The 13,464-nt window shown below is 46.4% G+C and overlaps 1 protein-coding gene and 1 pseudogene across 1 annotated transcript in view; one reads left to right on the forward strand and one right to left on the reverse strand.

Annotated features, from left to right (window-relative positions):
- LOC126234930 (inter-alpha-trypsin inhibitor heavy chain H4-like) overlaps positions 1 to 13,464 on the reverse strand; it is a 194,105-nt gene that overhangs the window by 112,630 nt on the left and 68,011 nt on the right. The window lies entirely within an intron of this gene.
- LOC126237929 (5S ribosomal RNA) lies at positions 12,458 to 12,575 on the forward strand (annotated as a pseudogene).

The following is a 13,464-nucleotide window of genomic DNA, read 5'->3' on the forward strand; positions in this document are numbered from 1 at the left end:
ACTGCAGGCCGGTGTGGCCGAGCCGTTCTAGGCGCTTCAGTCTGGAACCGCGCAACCGCTACGGTCGCAGCTTCTAATCCTGCCTCGAGCATGGATCTGTGTGATTTCCTTAGGTTAATTACGTTTAAGTAGTTCTAAATTCTAGGGGACTGATGACCTCAGATGTTAAGTCCAATAGTGCTCAGAGCCATTTGAACTCGTGCAACTCGTCAACTAACAACTCTTACAGAACTACGTGAACAGGTCAAGCACAACGTATCCCAAGACAGTATTCGCCATCTTTACGATCGAGTGAATGCCAAAGTCAGCGACTGCAATGCCGCCTGTGGAGGCTACACCACGTTCCAATATGGGTGTTTCAGCACTGCATTTTTGCTACAATAAATCTTGAGTGAATTGTAAACATCTAAAAGGGTGTATCACGTTTTTCCGGCAGTGTGTTAGTCATCTCGTTAGAACAGCGCACATGACGCTTTGGTGTGCAATAGACGATGAACAACTGGTGCCAAGTGGTCATCTGAACCTCTACCACTGGCGTGTAGGCGTAACGTTGCAAAGCGACACGAGATGGATCGAGCACGTAAGGTCGGTTGTAGGAAAGGCTAGTAATAGACTTCGTTTTATTGGGAGTGTTCTAGGAAGGTGTAGCTCATCCATAAAAAGACCGCGTTTGAGGTGACAAAATGCATTCAAACGTAGATGAGAGTTACATCTGCGAGACCTACGTTCCGTGTTCTGTTATTGGCTGATAAAAACATATAGAATGGAAGCCATATTGCATTACAGCTTTCTGAATAAAGTGCCATCTTTGATGTAAACTTTCATACTGGCAAAATATGCCGTTTCGATGCAACAACACATTAAAAGTTTTTCAAAAATACATCGTCAGCACAATGTAATCTTACTCCTGAAACGTGCTACATTGATGTAGAAGTATGAGACTCCTAAAATTGCTGAAGAAGCATTTGTCGTGGTAAATTATTGAAAGATTTTATTTCTACCATGAACTGTAGCCACAATTGATCACCTCATGTGCAGTGAACAAATATTTTACTGCCTGTACTAAGTACCAGAACATGGCACTGCAAATTAATGTAATTAACAAACACGTTCAATTAGCTTAATGGTGGTTGCAATCTAATTTGAATCTGTAAAGATATGCATTTGATCCTCCCACTGACTAAAATATTTCCTCGTGTCTCTTTATATAAGGCTGTGCTGAAACTACATTATCTCATGCCTTAAGGCGGAGCGTAAGATAAAAAACGAAAAAAAACGGTTCTGCAACTGCTTCGTGTTGAACGAGGGCTTTTTTATTGGTTTAATTATATTTCTGAACCCACAGAGAGAATGTAAAGATGCCTAGAAAAATAGTGTCTTCCTACAAATGTGAGGTCCGGTTAAGGTCTTTCGCCTGACTGCTTGCAGCCCACATAACGTAACTGTCATGCGTTCCCTTCTTCATGACAATACAGGGTGTCCCACTCAAATATCCCTGATTTCAAGGACCCAGGAGAGAAAAACCACAGTAGATATGACAATGAAAACTTCACCATATTGTAGAGCATCTCAATGAATTTATATTACCGCGTCAGAAGTGCCAAGTATCGTCGCCAGAGTGCAGCATAGTCGCATAAGTGAAAATCGCTACTCCACAACAGCGCGAGCAAGTAGTAGTGTGGTTTGCAGAAACAAAATCACCGATTACTGTGCAAAGAAATTGTTGTCCTGGCGTCCGCGGCTCGTGGTCTTGCGGTAGCGTTCTCGCTTCCCGCGCACAGGGTCCCGGGTTCGATTCCCGGCGGGGTATCTCTGCCTCGAGATGACTGGGTGTTGTGTGTCTTTCATCATCATTTCATCCTAATTCACTCGCAAGTCGCCGTAGTGGCGTTAAAGAACTTGTGGAGCGGCGGCCGAACCGCCCTACGAGGGGTCTCCCGGCCACCAATGCCATACGCTCATTATTATTATTGTCATGGTTATGAATGTGATCCACCTGATGTTTGTGTAGCCTCAGATACAAGACTTACAACCCAACACCATATTTTCACCAAGGTGGAGCTCCACCGCATTCGTCAACGGCTGTTCGCAAGTTCCTGGATAGAAAATTTCCCAATCGTTGGATCAGACGCGGAGGACCCACTGCATGGCCACCACGTTCACCCGACATTACGCCGCTTGATTTTTTTCGTGTGGGAATTCGTGAAGGACCGCGTGTATGCGACCAAAGTGGACCATATTCCTACGTTGCAGCGTCGTATCACTAATGCGATTCCAACAATAACAGAGGAAATGTTACAAACAACTTGGCAAGAAACTGAAAATAGAGTCGATATTCTTTGTGCTACAAATGGTTCACATGTAGATGTGTACTGATGATAAATAAATTCTTTGAGATGCTCTACAATGAGGTGCAATTTTCATTGCCGTATCTACTGTCTTTTTTTTCCTGGGGCTTTGAAATCAGGGAGGTTTGAGTGGGACACCCTGTATTCTCGGCCACTTACTGCAGGGGAAACGAAGACACTCCTGTAGCACTTTCGATGTGTAGCGTTTGATTATCCACCATGCAGCCCGAACTTTGCTCTCTCTGATTTTCATACCTACACTCACATGAACCGCTGACTATGAGAAGAGCATTTTGGCACAAATGAAGAGCTGCAGACCAACATAGGGACTGGACGGATATCACTGTGACGAGGCATTCTGGGACGAGGATACTGGAAAGCTGGTAGCACACTACGACTAATGTCAAAGTCAGTGCGGCGACTATGTACAGAAATAGCTGGGAAGTGTAGCTAAATGTTTTAAGTAAAATTCTAATTTTCACTGTGGTTTTCATTTCGTTAGCTATCTGAGGTTAAAAATCCTCGTATGATGCAACGTTCTGACCTCTGTTGCGAGAGAATATCAGGGTGGAGTATTTACCCCTCTTATAATGTCAAGCACGATGGTAACTGAATTATTGTTTCCAGAATACACATGAATCCTGGTGTACATAACGCCACGTGCGTGTGGATTTTCAGTGTACCGACCATTCACGACGAAAGCGAGGTGCCATAGAAACGTTAACGGAAATAACAAGGAAGTCTGTGAATGGAAGCTGCTCGATGCGGAATTCAAATATGTCAGTAGTGCATTGTTCAAGAATGGATATTCATCCACTGAGATAAAAACAGCATTAATACAGCGACGAAAGGATCATAGCGATGTAGAGGCATCTGTAAAACCATTTAGGACGTTACTGACCACGTAGGAAAGGTCTTGACGAAACGGTATAACGCTGTAATCTCTAAACACACTCCGAAGATACAGGTACGTCTGAAGGCGGCCAAGAATGCTCGCAGACTTCTGGGAAAAGCCAGAATTCATACGATTCCATGTAACTGTAGAGACTTGCACTTGAGCACTACTAAAAGAACGGTAGAAAAACGGCTAGAGGAAGACAAAGGTAACAGTAGAAGATGAGAAATAGATTAGCCACTATGAAACCACTGGATTCGATTTGACAAGACTCTGGTACTGGCAGCCACAATTGCTTATTGGAAGGCTATACACAGACGTCATTGAGGTTACTAAACACTCTAAAACAGTACCTTGAAACGGAAGGAGGAGAATGTGAAACTGAATTATGTATGGATTCAGTTATCATCCCCACGTGATGATAGCAACATCGAACAGTCACGACAACAGCCAGTCGCGCTTGAGTGTTCAAAATGGTTCAAATGGTTCAAATGGCTCTGAGCACTATGGGACTCAACTTCTGAGGTCATTAGTCCCCTAGAACTTAGAACTAGTTAAACCTAACTAACCTAAGGACATCACAAACATCCATGCCCGAGGCAGGATTCGAACCTGCGACCGTAGCGGTCCTGCGGTTCCAGACTGCAGCGCCTTTAACCGCACGGCCACTTCGGCCGGCAGAGTGTTCAAAACATGTGACGCCAAGCCTCTGAGCAGGGGCACAGGATTTCACTTCAGTCACCAGCTAACCAGGGTGCGTATAGGACCTTCGAAAAAGGTAAAACTTTCTTTAAAAATTTATCCGCAGTTGAAGACGAAACAATGGATTTCAATAGGAATCGCATCCGACCAAGACATTATAGCCCGGAATATTTTAATAATGCGACATTTCAGGCCATGAAAGTTTAAATTTTCTGATTGTTCTTGTGTTTCCTGCATTTTTTGGTCTTCTAAAGAGTAGAGAGAACATTTTAAAACTAGTCGAAATAAGCCCGAACGTGGCTACATAAAAGTTCAAAAATGGTTAAAATGGCTCTGAGCACTATGGGACTTAACTTCTGAGGTCATCCGTCCGCTAGAACTTAGAACTACTTAAACCTAACTAACGTAAGGAGATCACACATATCCATGCCCGAGGCAGGATTCGAACCTGCGACCATAGCGGTCGCGCGGTTCCAGACTGTAGCGCCTAGAATCGCATAAAAGTTAGACTAAATGGCAGACAACAAATTTATTTTGTCAAAACGTAGTGAAAAAGAGTGACTTCGTTATAGTTGCAAATTTTCTGTTGTACCTGAGGTAAAACTGACAGCATAGCCTTGCGTTTTCAGCTGCGTCTGTGGTGTTGAATGACTTAACTAAATCATTTGGATTCTCAGTTTTCCCATTTCTTCAGATGCCTGGTTTAGGCTGTCCTGCTACAGATGATTAAACAGTTAAGTCTGGTGTTTCGTGCGCAATTTCCCGACAAATTTTAATGTGGTCAGCCGCGCGGGATATCCGCGCGGTCATGGGGGCCTTGTCACGGCCCGCGCGGCTCCCCCTGTCGGAGGTTCGAGTCCTCCCTGGGGCATGAGTGTGTGTTGTCCTTAGCGTAAGTTATTTTAAGTTAGATTAAGTAGTGCGTAAGCTTAGGGACCGATGACCTCAGCAGTTTGGTCCCATAAACCCTTACCACAAATATCTAAATTTTTTAATGTGGTCCCCCGGTATAAATCTCCGGAAAAAAGTAGACTCTTGCAAAAATAGACAGAAACGATTTGTTAAGAATTTTGGACCTTACGTTCCAATTCGATGACTAACACCAGCCGTGTACCACTAGGCAGTTGCCCTGGTGGATGACGAGGTGTCAGGAATGCCAGACGTTGCCCTCGCGTATCATGTTTATTCAGGCGGTTCTGTATTTTGGCTTACAAATCAACAGTTGTCGTGTTACCTTCGAAGAAGTGCTCCGGTGCGGACTACGTGTGGGGAAAGAATTTGCGGCCGCATGCGCAGGAGTGCGGTGGTTTCGTTGCAGGAGGCGCGTGACCGACCTGCTAAGAGGTGCTCTCCCGGCTCGCGTATGCAGATCTCATTAGCCTTAATCAGTCACGCGCACTTTTGTTTCCAAGTTTGCACCGAAGCATACTGAGCAGCAAGGCTTACTTTCAAAAACCTTGTTGCAAGTGCAGATAGCAAACGGTGTTGCAACAGGAGAATACGTCATGTAGTGATGTAGTTCTGCCGTAACAGAAAACAGTGGAGAAACCGCACACGGCTTGTTAACAGCAACAAGAAAACAGTCTTTCTGCATAACAAAATACACTACCGGCCATTAAAATTGCTACACCAAAAAGAAATGCAGATGATAAACGGGTATTCATTGGACAAATATATTGTACTAGAACTGGCATGTGCTTACATTTTCACGCAATTTGGGTGCATAGATCTTGAGAAATCAGTACCCAGAACAACCACCTCTGGCCGTAATAACGGCCTTGATACGCCTGGGCATTGAGTGAAACAGAGCTTTGATGGCGTGTACAGGGACAGCTGCCCATGCAGCTTCAACACGATGCCACAGTCCATCAAGAGTAGTTACTGGCGCAGTGTGACGAGCCAGTTGCTCGGCCACCCTTGACCAGACGTTTTCAATTTGTAAGGGATCTGGAGAATGTGCTGGCCAGAGCAGCAGTCGAACATTTTCTGTATCCAGAAAGGCCCGTACAGGACCTGAAACCTGCGGTCGTGCATTATCCTGCTGAAATGTAGGGTTTCGCAGGGATCGCATGAAGGGTAGAGCTACGGGTCCTAATGCATCTGAAATGTAACGTCCACTGTTCAAAGTGCCGTCAATGCAAACAAGAGGTGACCGAGACGTGTAACCAATGGCACCCCATACCATCACGCCGCGTGATACGCCGGTATGGCGATGACGAATACACGCTTCCAATGTGCGTTCACCGATTGCTTTCGGACAGAATCTGCCTTCATTGCATTGCGCACCACTCTCACGGCACCAGTCGAGCCGTCCACGTCGATGTGAGTGGAAGATGGGCTAGAGGCGTGCTTGCCCATAGTACCACTGCTGGTAACCGGTTCGCAGCAGATCGTGTTGACACATCTAGGCTCACAAGCCCTCCTATCTGTGCTGTGGTAGCTGTACGATCTGCCACTGCTGCCCTTACAATACGATGAATCCAGTGGGCATCTGTACTGCATAGACGTCCAGAACCTCAGAATGAGATTTTCACTCTGCAGCGGAGATTGCGCTGGTATGAAACTTCCTGGCAGATTAAAACTGTGTGCCGGACCGAGACTCGAACTCGCGACCTTTGCCTTTCGCGGGTAAGTGCTCTACCATCTGAGGCACCCAAGCACGCCCCGTCCACACAGCTTTACTTCTGCCAGTACCTCGTCTCCTACCTTCCAAACTTTACAGAAGCTCTCCTGCGAACTTTGCCGAACTAGCACTTGCCCGCGAAAGGCAAAGGTACCGAGTTCGAGTCTCGATCCGGCACACAGTTTTAATCTGCCAGGAAGTTTCGTCCAGAACCTCATGTTCGGGTGTGAGAATGTTCATGTTACCGCTGTTATCAGTATCGTCGCAGAAGCTAACGCAGTGCGTCCAACTTGTGTGGCAGTTTTCCGAAAGGATCATCCCACCACTTGGAAGGTCACAGTTTGACCCCTTTGAAACTCGCTCAGTTGGCTGTAGGAAGTACAAGTGGCATGGTTGTCTTCTTGCTTCACGCGTTTTCATCGCACTAAGCGTTCATGAGTCCGCCCCAGGTAGCTGAGTGGTCAGCGTGACAGACTTTCAATCCAAAGGGCCCGCGTTCGATTCCTAGCTGGGTCGGAGATTTTCTCCGCTCAGGGACTGGGTGTTGTGTTATCCTAATCATCATCATTTCATCCCCATCGACACGCAAGTCGCCGAAGTGGCGTCAAATCGAAAGACTTGCACCAGGCGAACGGTGTACCCGACGGGAGACCCTCTTCACACGACATTTCTTCATTTCTTCTTCTGGCTATAAGCATTCCCTATTGAAGGGTAGACAGTGGCACTGTGGTAGCTATACCACTACGCTACCTGTTGGCGGTCGATGATGGAACAATTATCAGTACATCTACTGTCCCCAATGTGGTATATGCAGTCATTGGGACAAAATGGACGTCGTCTTTCCAGGTGTACTAACTTTTTTTCCAGTAGTGTACTTTATCCCCTCAGCTTTGTTGCATACTAACGTGAGTAGCCTCATTACTGTTCCGTCAAAGTGGTCCAGTTCCAGATGTGCGCAGTTCGGCGAACGGTCGACCACAGAGAGAAAATTTGGTTCTCGTACGTGTCACTCGAGTGGCGGCCCGAATGGCCGCATATAAGGAAAGCGCGCCGAGTGCTACGCGGCTGCAGTTCCGCCGCGTGGCCGCCTGGGAAAAGCGCGGCCTTTGGCGAGCCACTCGCGATTGGCGCGTAACGGCGCTTACGCAAGCGGCGTCGGTGCGTGAGGCAGCGAGGCAATGCGAGCTGAGGCGAGGTGAATCTGCCGGTGAAACCCCGCGCTGCGCTCTGAGTGGCAGAGTCGTGCAGCAGATGCGCCCGCCAGCTTTCTAGGCGCCTCGACCCGGATGCGGCCGCAGGGTCGCTCCGAAGTGCGCGCTGCCTTCCGCCGCCCACACATCACTGAGGCGCCACGGTACTTAGGCCGGCTTCACACGGGACGCGTTTCGCACCGTGGTCCGTGCGCGGATCTCAAACGAACTGGTTCATCACATGAAAGGTGCTGCCCTACGTGGTTTGCGATCACAACGGACTACACTGAGGCGACAAAAGTCATGCAGAAACTCTCAATATCGTGTCGGACCTCCTTTTGCCCAGCCTAGCGCCTTCACAAAAGAAGACGAAGTAAATATACCAGAATTCGAATCGAGAACAGCTGCCAACATGAGTAACGTAGAAGTAAATATCCTCGGAGTAGTGAAGCAACTCAAATCACTTAATAAAAGCAAGTCTTCTGGTCCAGACTGTATACCAATTCGGTTCCTTTCGGAGTATGCTGCTGCATTATCTCCATACATAACAATCATATACAACCGTTCGCTCGACGAAAGATCCGTACCCGAAGACTGGAAAGTTGCACAGGTCACACCAATATTCAAGAAAGGTAGTAGGAGTAATCTACTAAATTACAGGCCCATATCGTTACCGTCGATATGCAGCATGATTTTGGAACATATATTTTGTTCGAACATTATGAATTACCTCGATGAAAACGTTCTCTTGACACACGGTCAACATGGGTTTAGAAAACATCGTTCCTGTGAAACACAACTAGCTCTTTATTCACATGAAGTGCTGAGTGCTATTGACAAGGGATTTCAGATCGATTCCGTATTTCAGGATTTCCAGAAGGCTTTTGACACTGTACCACACAATTATGTGACTAGATCTGTGATTTCCTGTCAGAGAGGTCACAGTTCGTTGTAATTGACGGAAAGTCATCGAGTAAAACAGAAGTGATTTCTGGCGTTCCCCTAGGTAATGTTATAGGCCCTTTGCTGTTCCTTATCTATATAAACGATTTGGGAGACAATCTGAGCAGCCGTCTTCGGTTGTTTGCAGATGACACTGTCGTTTATTCACTAATAAAATCATCAGAAGATCAAAACAAACTGTAAAACGATTTAGAAGAAATATCGGAATGGTGCGAAAAGTGGCAGTTGTCCTTAAATAACGAAAAGTGTGTGGACATCCATATGAGTACTAAAAGGAAAGCGTTAAACTTCGGTTACACGATAAAACACTAATCTAAAAGACGTAAATTCAACTAAATACTTAGGTATTACAATTACGAACAATTTAAATTGGAAAGGAACACACAGAAAATGTTATGGGGAAGGCTAACCAAAGACTGCGTTTTATTGGCAGGACACTCAGAAAATGTAACAGACCTACTAAGGAGACTGCCTACACTACGCTTGTCCGTCCACTTTTAAAATACTGTTGCGCGGTGTGGGCGCCTTACCAGGTAGGACTGACTGAGTACATCGAAAAAGTTCAAAGAAAGGCAACACGTTTTGTATTATCGCGAAATATGGGAGAGAGTGTCACAGAAATGATACAGGATCTGGGATGGACATCATTAAAAGAAAGGCGTTTTTCGTTGCGACAGAATCTTCTCACGAAATTCCAATCACCAACTTTCTCCTCCGAATGCGAAAATATTTTGTTGACACCGACTTACATAGGGAGGATCGATCACCAAAATAAAATAAGGGAAATCAGAGCTCGTACGGAAACATATAGGTGTTCATTCTTCCCGCGCTATACGAGATTGGAATAATAGAGAATTGTGAAGGTGGTTCGATGAACCCTCTGCCAGGCACTTAAATGTGATTTGCTGAGTATCCATGGAGATGTAGATGTAGCGCAGCAACTCGACGTGGCGTGCACTCAACAAATCGTTGATAGTCCCCTGCAGAAATATGGGGCCGTGCTGCGTCCACATCAGTCCATAAGTGCAGAAGTGCAGAAATGTTGTGCACGAACTGACCTCTCGATTATGTCTTACGAACATTCCATCAGATTCATCAAGGGCGATCTAGCTGGTCAGCACGCTTGCTCGAACTGCCCAGAATGTTCTTTAAACCAATCACCAACAACTGAGGCCCAGTGAGATGAACCATCGTCATCCACAAAAATTGCATCGCTGTTCGGGAACGAAGTCCGTGAATGGCTTCAAATGGTCTCCAAGTAGCCGAACATAACCATTGTCAGTCAATAATCGGTTCAGTTGGACCGGAGGATCCAGCCCATTCACGAAAACACAGTTCACACCTTTATGGAGCCACCACCAGCTTGCGCAGTGCCTTGTTGAGAACTTGGGGGGCCATGCCTTCGTCGGGTCTGCTCCACAAATGGGTCAAATGGCTCTAAGCACTATGGGACTTAACTTCTAAGTCATCAGTCCCCTAGAACTTAGAACTACTTAAACCTAAGGACATCACACACATCCATGCCTGAGGCAGGATTCGAACCTGCGACCGTAACGGTCGCGCGGTTCTACAATGAAGCGCCTAGAACCGCTCGGCCACACCGGCCGGCTCTGCGCCACACTCTAAGCCTAGCGTCAGCACTTACCAACCGAAATCGGGACTCATTTGACCAGGCCACGGTTTTCCAGCCATCCAGGGTACAACCGATATGGTCACGAGCCAAGAGGGGCTCGGCAGGCGACGTCGTGCTGTTAGCAAAAGCACTCACGTCGATCGTCTACTGCCATAGCCCATTAACCTCAAATTTAACATCAAATTTGACTGCACTGTCCTGATGTTCGTCGCAAGTCGCACATTGATTTGTGCAGTTATTTCACGCAATGCTACTTGTCTGTTTGCACTGACAACTTTAGACAACCGCCGCTGCTCTCGATCGTCTATGGATCTCTGAATACTGAATTCCCTAACGATCTCCGAAATGGAAAGTACTATGCGTCTAGCTCCAACTACCATTCCGTGTGTGAAGTCTGTTAATTCCCGTCGTGCAGCCGTAATCACTTCGGAAAGCTTTTCACATGAATCACCTGAGTATAAGTTGAAACTTCTTAATTTAATTTTATGCTTATATAGCTGAGTGAAATTGAACATACTGTCTCTTTGCTTGTCTTTATAGTTTCAACACTGACCTACAAAATTTGCACTGACAAACAGAACTCAAACTTTTCCTGTTAATTAATTACTCACAATATTCAAGGATAACACGATCTGACCGCTTTAAAATTGATAACCTGACTTCAAATAATTAAAACAAAAGAATGGCCCTGAATTAGTAGAAATCCTATACATTTCATAAGTCACTTACGTCACAAAAATTTCTATTACACGAACTACAGCAATGCCGCAAGCACCAATACTGCCAGTTAAATAAGAGATTCTAACAACTGAAGGCTCTAACTACTAATAGGCATGTGGTTAGCAAAGCAAAGATTTTGTTGCAGAGCAAACAATTAATTTACCTTAAGAATGTGACAACCAGTTCAAAAATTATATAATCATCAGTAATAAATCTCAATGATGGATATACATTCAGACCGTCCGCTCGCATTGATACTGCAAACCTCAAACACTGCTAATTATTAACCTGTAACCTCCATCACTGCTGACTACTCACTCCCAACTTCCATCACTGCTGGCTGTTCACCTCCAAGTGCCCATCACCGCTGACTTAACTTCCAACTGCTAGTGCGACCAGCCACAGAGTCTCTTACAGAGTACACACAGCGCTGTAAGAGAGATTCATGCAGGGCGCTACATAGCGCTGCCAACATACAAACACAAACAGCATACTTACAAAGTAACAGCTCCGCCACTGCACTGTCCTTTTATGCCTTGTGTACGTGGTACTTCCGTAGTCAGAATATGTGCATATGACTTGTCACCCCAGTGTATATATCCAATGTCAGTGAAGTGGAATGTTCTAAAAATAGATCAACTATAGGTAGAAGAACATTAGCAGTGAAGTGCGTGGGAAACAAAACACTGAGGCAACTGGTAAACACCGTGTGTGTGTGTGTGTGTGTGTGTGTGTGTGTGTGTGTGTGTGTGTGAATAAAAAAAATGGTTCAAATGGCTCTGAGCACTATGGGACTTAACTTCTGAGGTCATCAGTACCCTTGAATTTAGAACTATTTAAACCTAACTAACCTAAGGACATCACACACATCCATGCCCGAGGCAGGATTCGAACCTGCGACCGTAGCGGTCGCGCGGCTCCAGACTGTAGCGCCTGGGAGGAATCATCTGGAAGGTGGAAGAAGGACAAAGTGTGACTGTTGCAGCCCAGGAATTTGGAATTGCTCACAGTATTGTTTCACGCGCATGGGGAGCGTTCCGAATCACAGGCACTTTTATCCGAACGAGAAGAGCTGATCTACGAAGTGGCCCATGTCAAACAGTGGGTGCAATTGCAACAGCATTTAACAGGACTGAAAGACACCCAATCTCACGCTCCATAGCGGCACGGCGACTGCGTGGGGGTAGTCTCTTTGCCCGATAACCAGTACGTTGTGTTCCGTTAACCTCGCACACTGGCGACACAGTCTGCGACAGTGCCAAGAGCATAGGGACTGGATCAACGAGGTGTGGGGTCGAGTGCTCTTATCGGATGAGAGCAGATTCAGTCTGGGTATTGATTCCGAACGTACTTCATATGACGAGAGGTAGGAAAATTTAATAAGCCAACGGCCTTGCCGTTGTGGTAACACCGGTTCCCGTCAGATCACCGAAATTAAGCGCTGTCGGGCTGGGCTAGCACTTGGATGGGTGACCATCCGGTCTACCGAGCGCTATTGGCAAACTGGATGTACTCCGGTCTTGTGACGCAAACTGAGGAGCCACTTGATGAAGAAGTAGCGGCTCCGGTCTCGTAAACTGAGATACGGCCGCGAGAGCGGTGTGCTGATCACATACCCCTCCATAACCGCATCTAGTGACGTCTATGGGTGAGGATGACACGGCGGTCGGTCGGAACTATGGGGCCTTTATGGCCTCTTAGAGCGGAGTTAGCTTTCTTTTGCTCTTTTATGTTAAGGAAAACGTAATGCACCAGGAACATGATCGTTTTGGTGGTTCAGGTGTTAACGGTATGAGAAGGCACAATGTTGTATGAGCATACCGACCTTCAGATTTTCGAAAACGGTACACTCACCGGTCAATGTTTTCGTGGCACTGCACTCCCTCACCCTGTTTGTCTTTTCAGGGCTGCATTAGGACCTGACTTCAGTTTTGTGGATGACAATGTGCGACCGCATTGAACAGCACAGATGGAGTAGTTGTGGGAAGAAGAGGATATTTAGAGACTGGATCGGCCTGCCTGATCCCCCCCCGACTTGAATCCCATCGAGCACTTGCGGGGTACCTTGGGGAGACGTATCGCAGCATGTCCACATGCACCAACGACCATCCACCAGCAGTCAACTGCACTACTGGAAGAATGACGTGCCCTACCACAAGAAAGCCTTAGTAAAGTCGCGGCCATCACGACAGCAAGTTGCAGATGGTACACTGCTTTCCGTGATCACACACCCTGTTGTCAATGATGTCCCGCCGTCTGCAGTGTCCATGGGGCCATCACGAATCGCGGTCACATCAGTGCAATTATTGCCTTTCAATGAACGCGTCATTTCTATTCGGGACTTTACATACCGTCTCAGTTATGTGACTCGATTTTTGATTTCCTGTCAG

Source organism: Schistocerca nitens, chromosome 2, assembly GCF_023898315.1.
Source record: "Schistocerca nitens isolate TAMUIC-IGC-003100 chromosome 2, iqSchNite1.1, whole genome shotgun sequence".
Classification (NCBI taxonomy): domain Eukaryota; kingdom Metazoa; phylum Arthropoda; class Insecta; order Orthoptera; family Acrididae; genus Schistocerca; species Schistocerca nitens.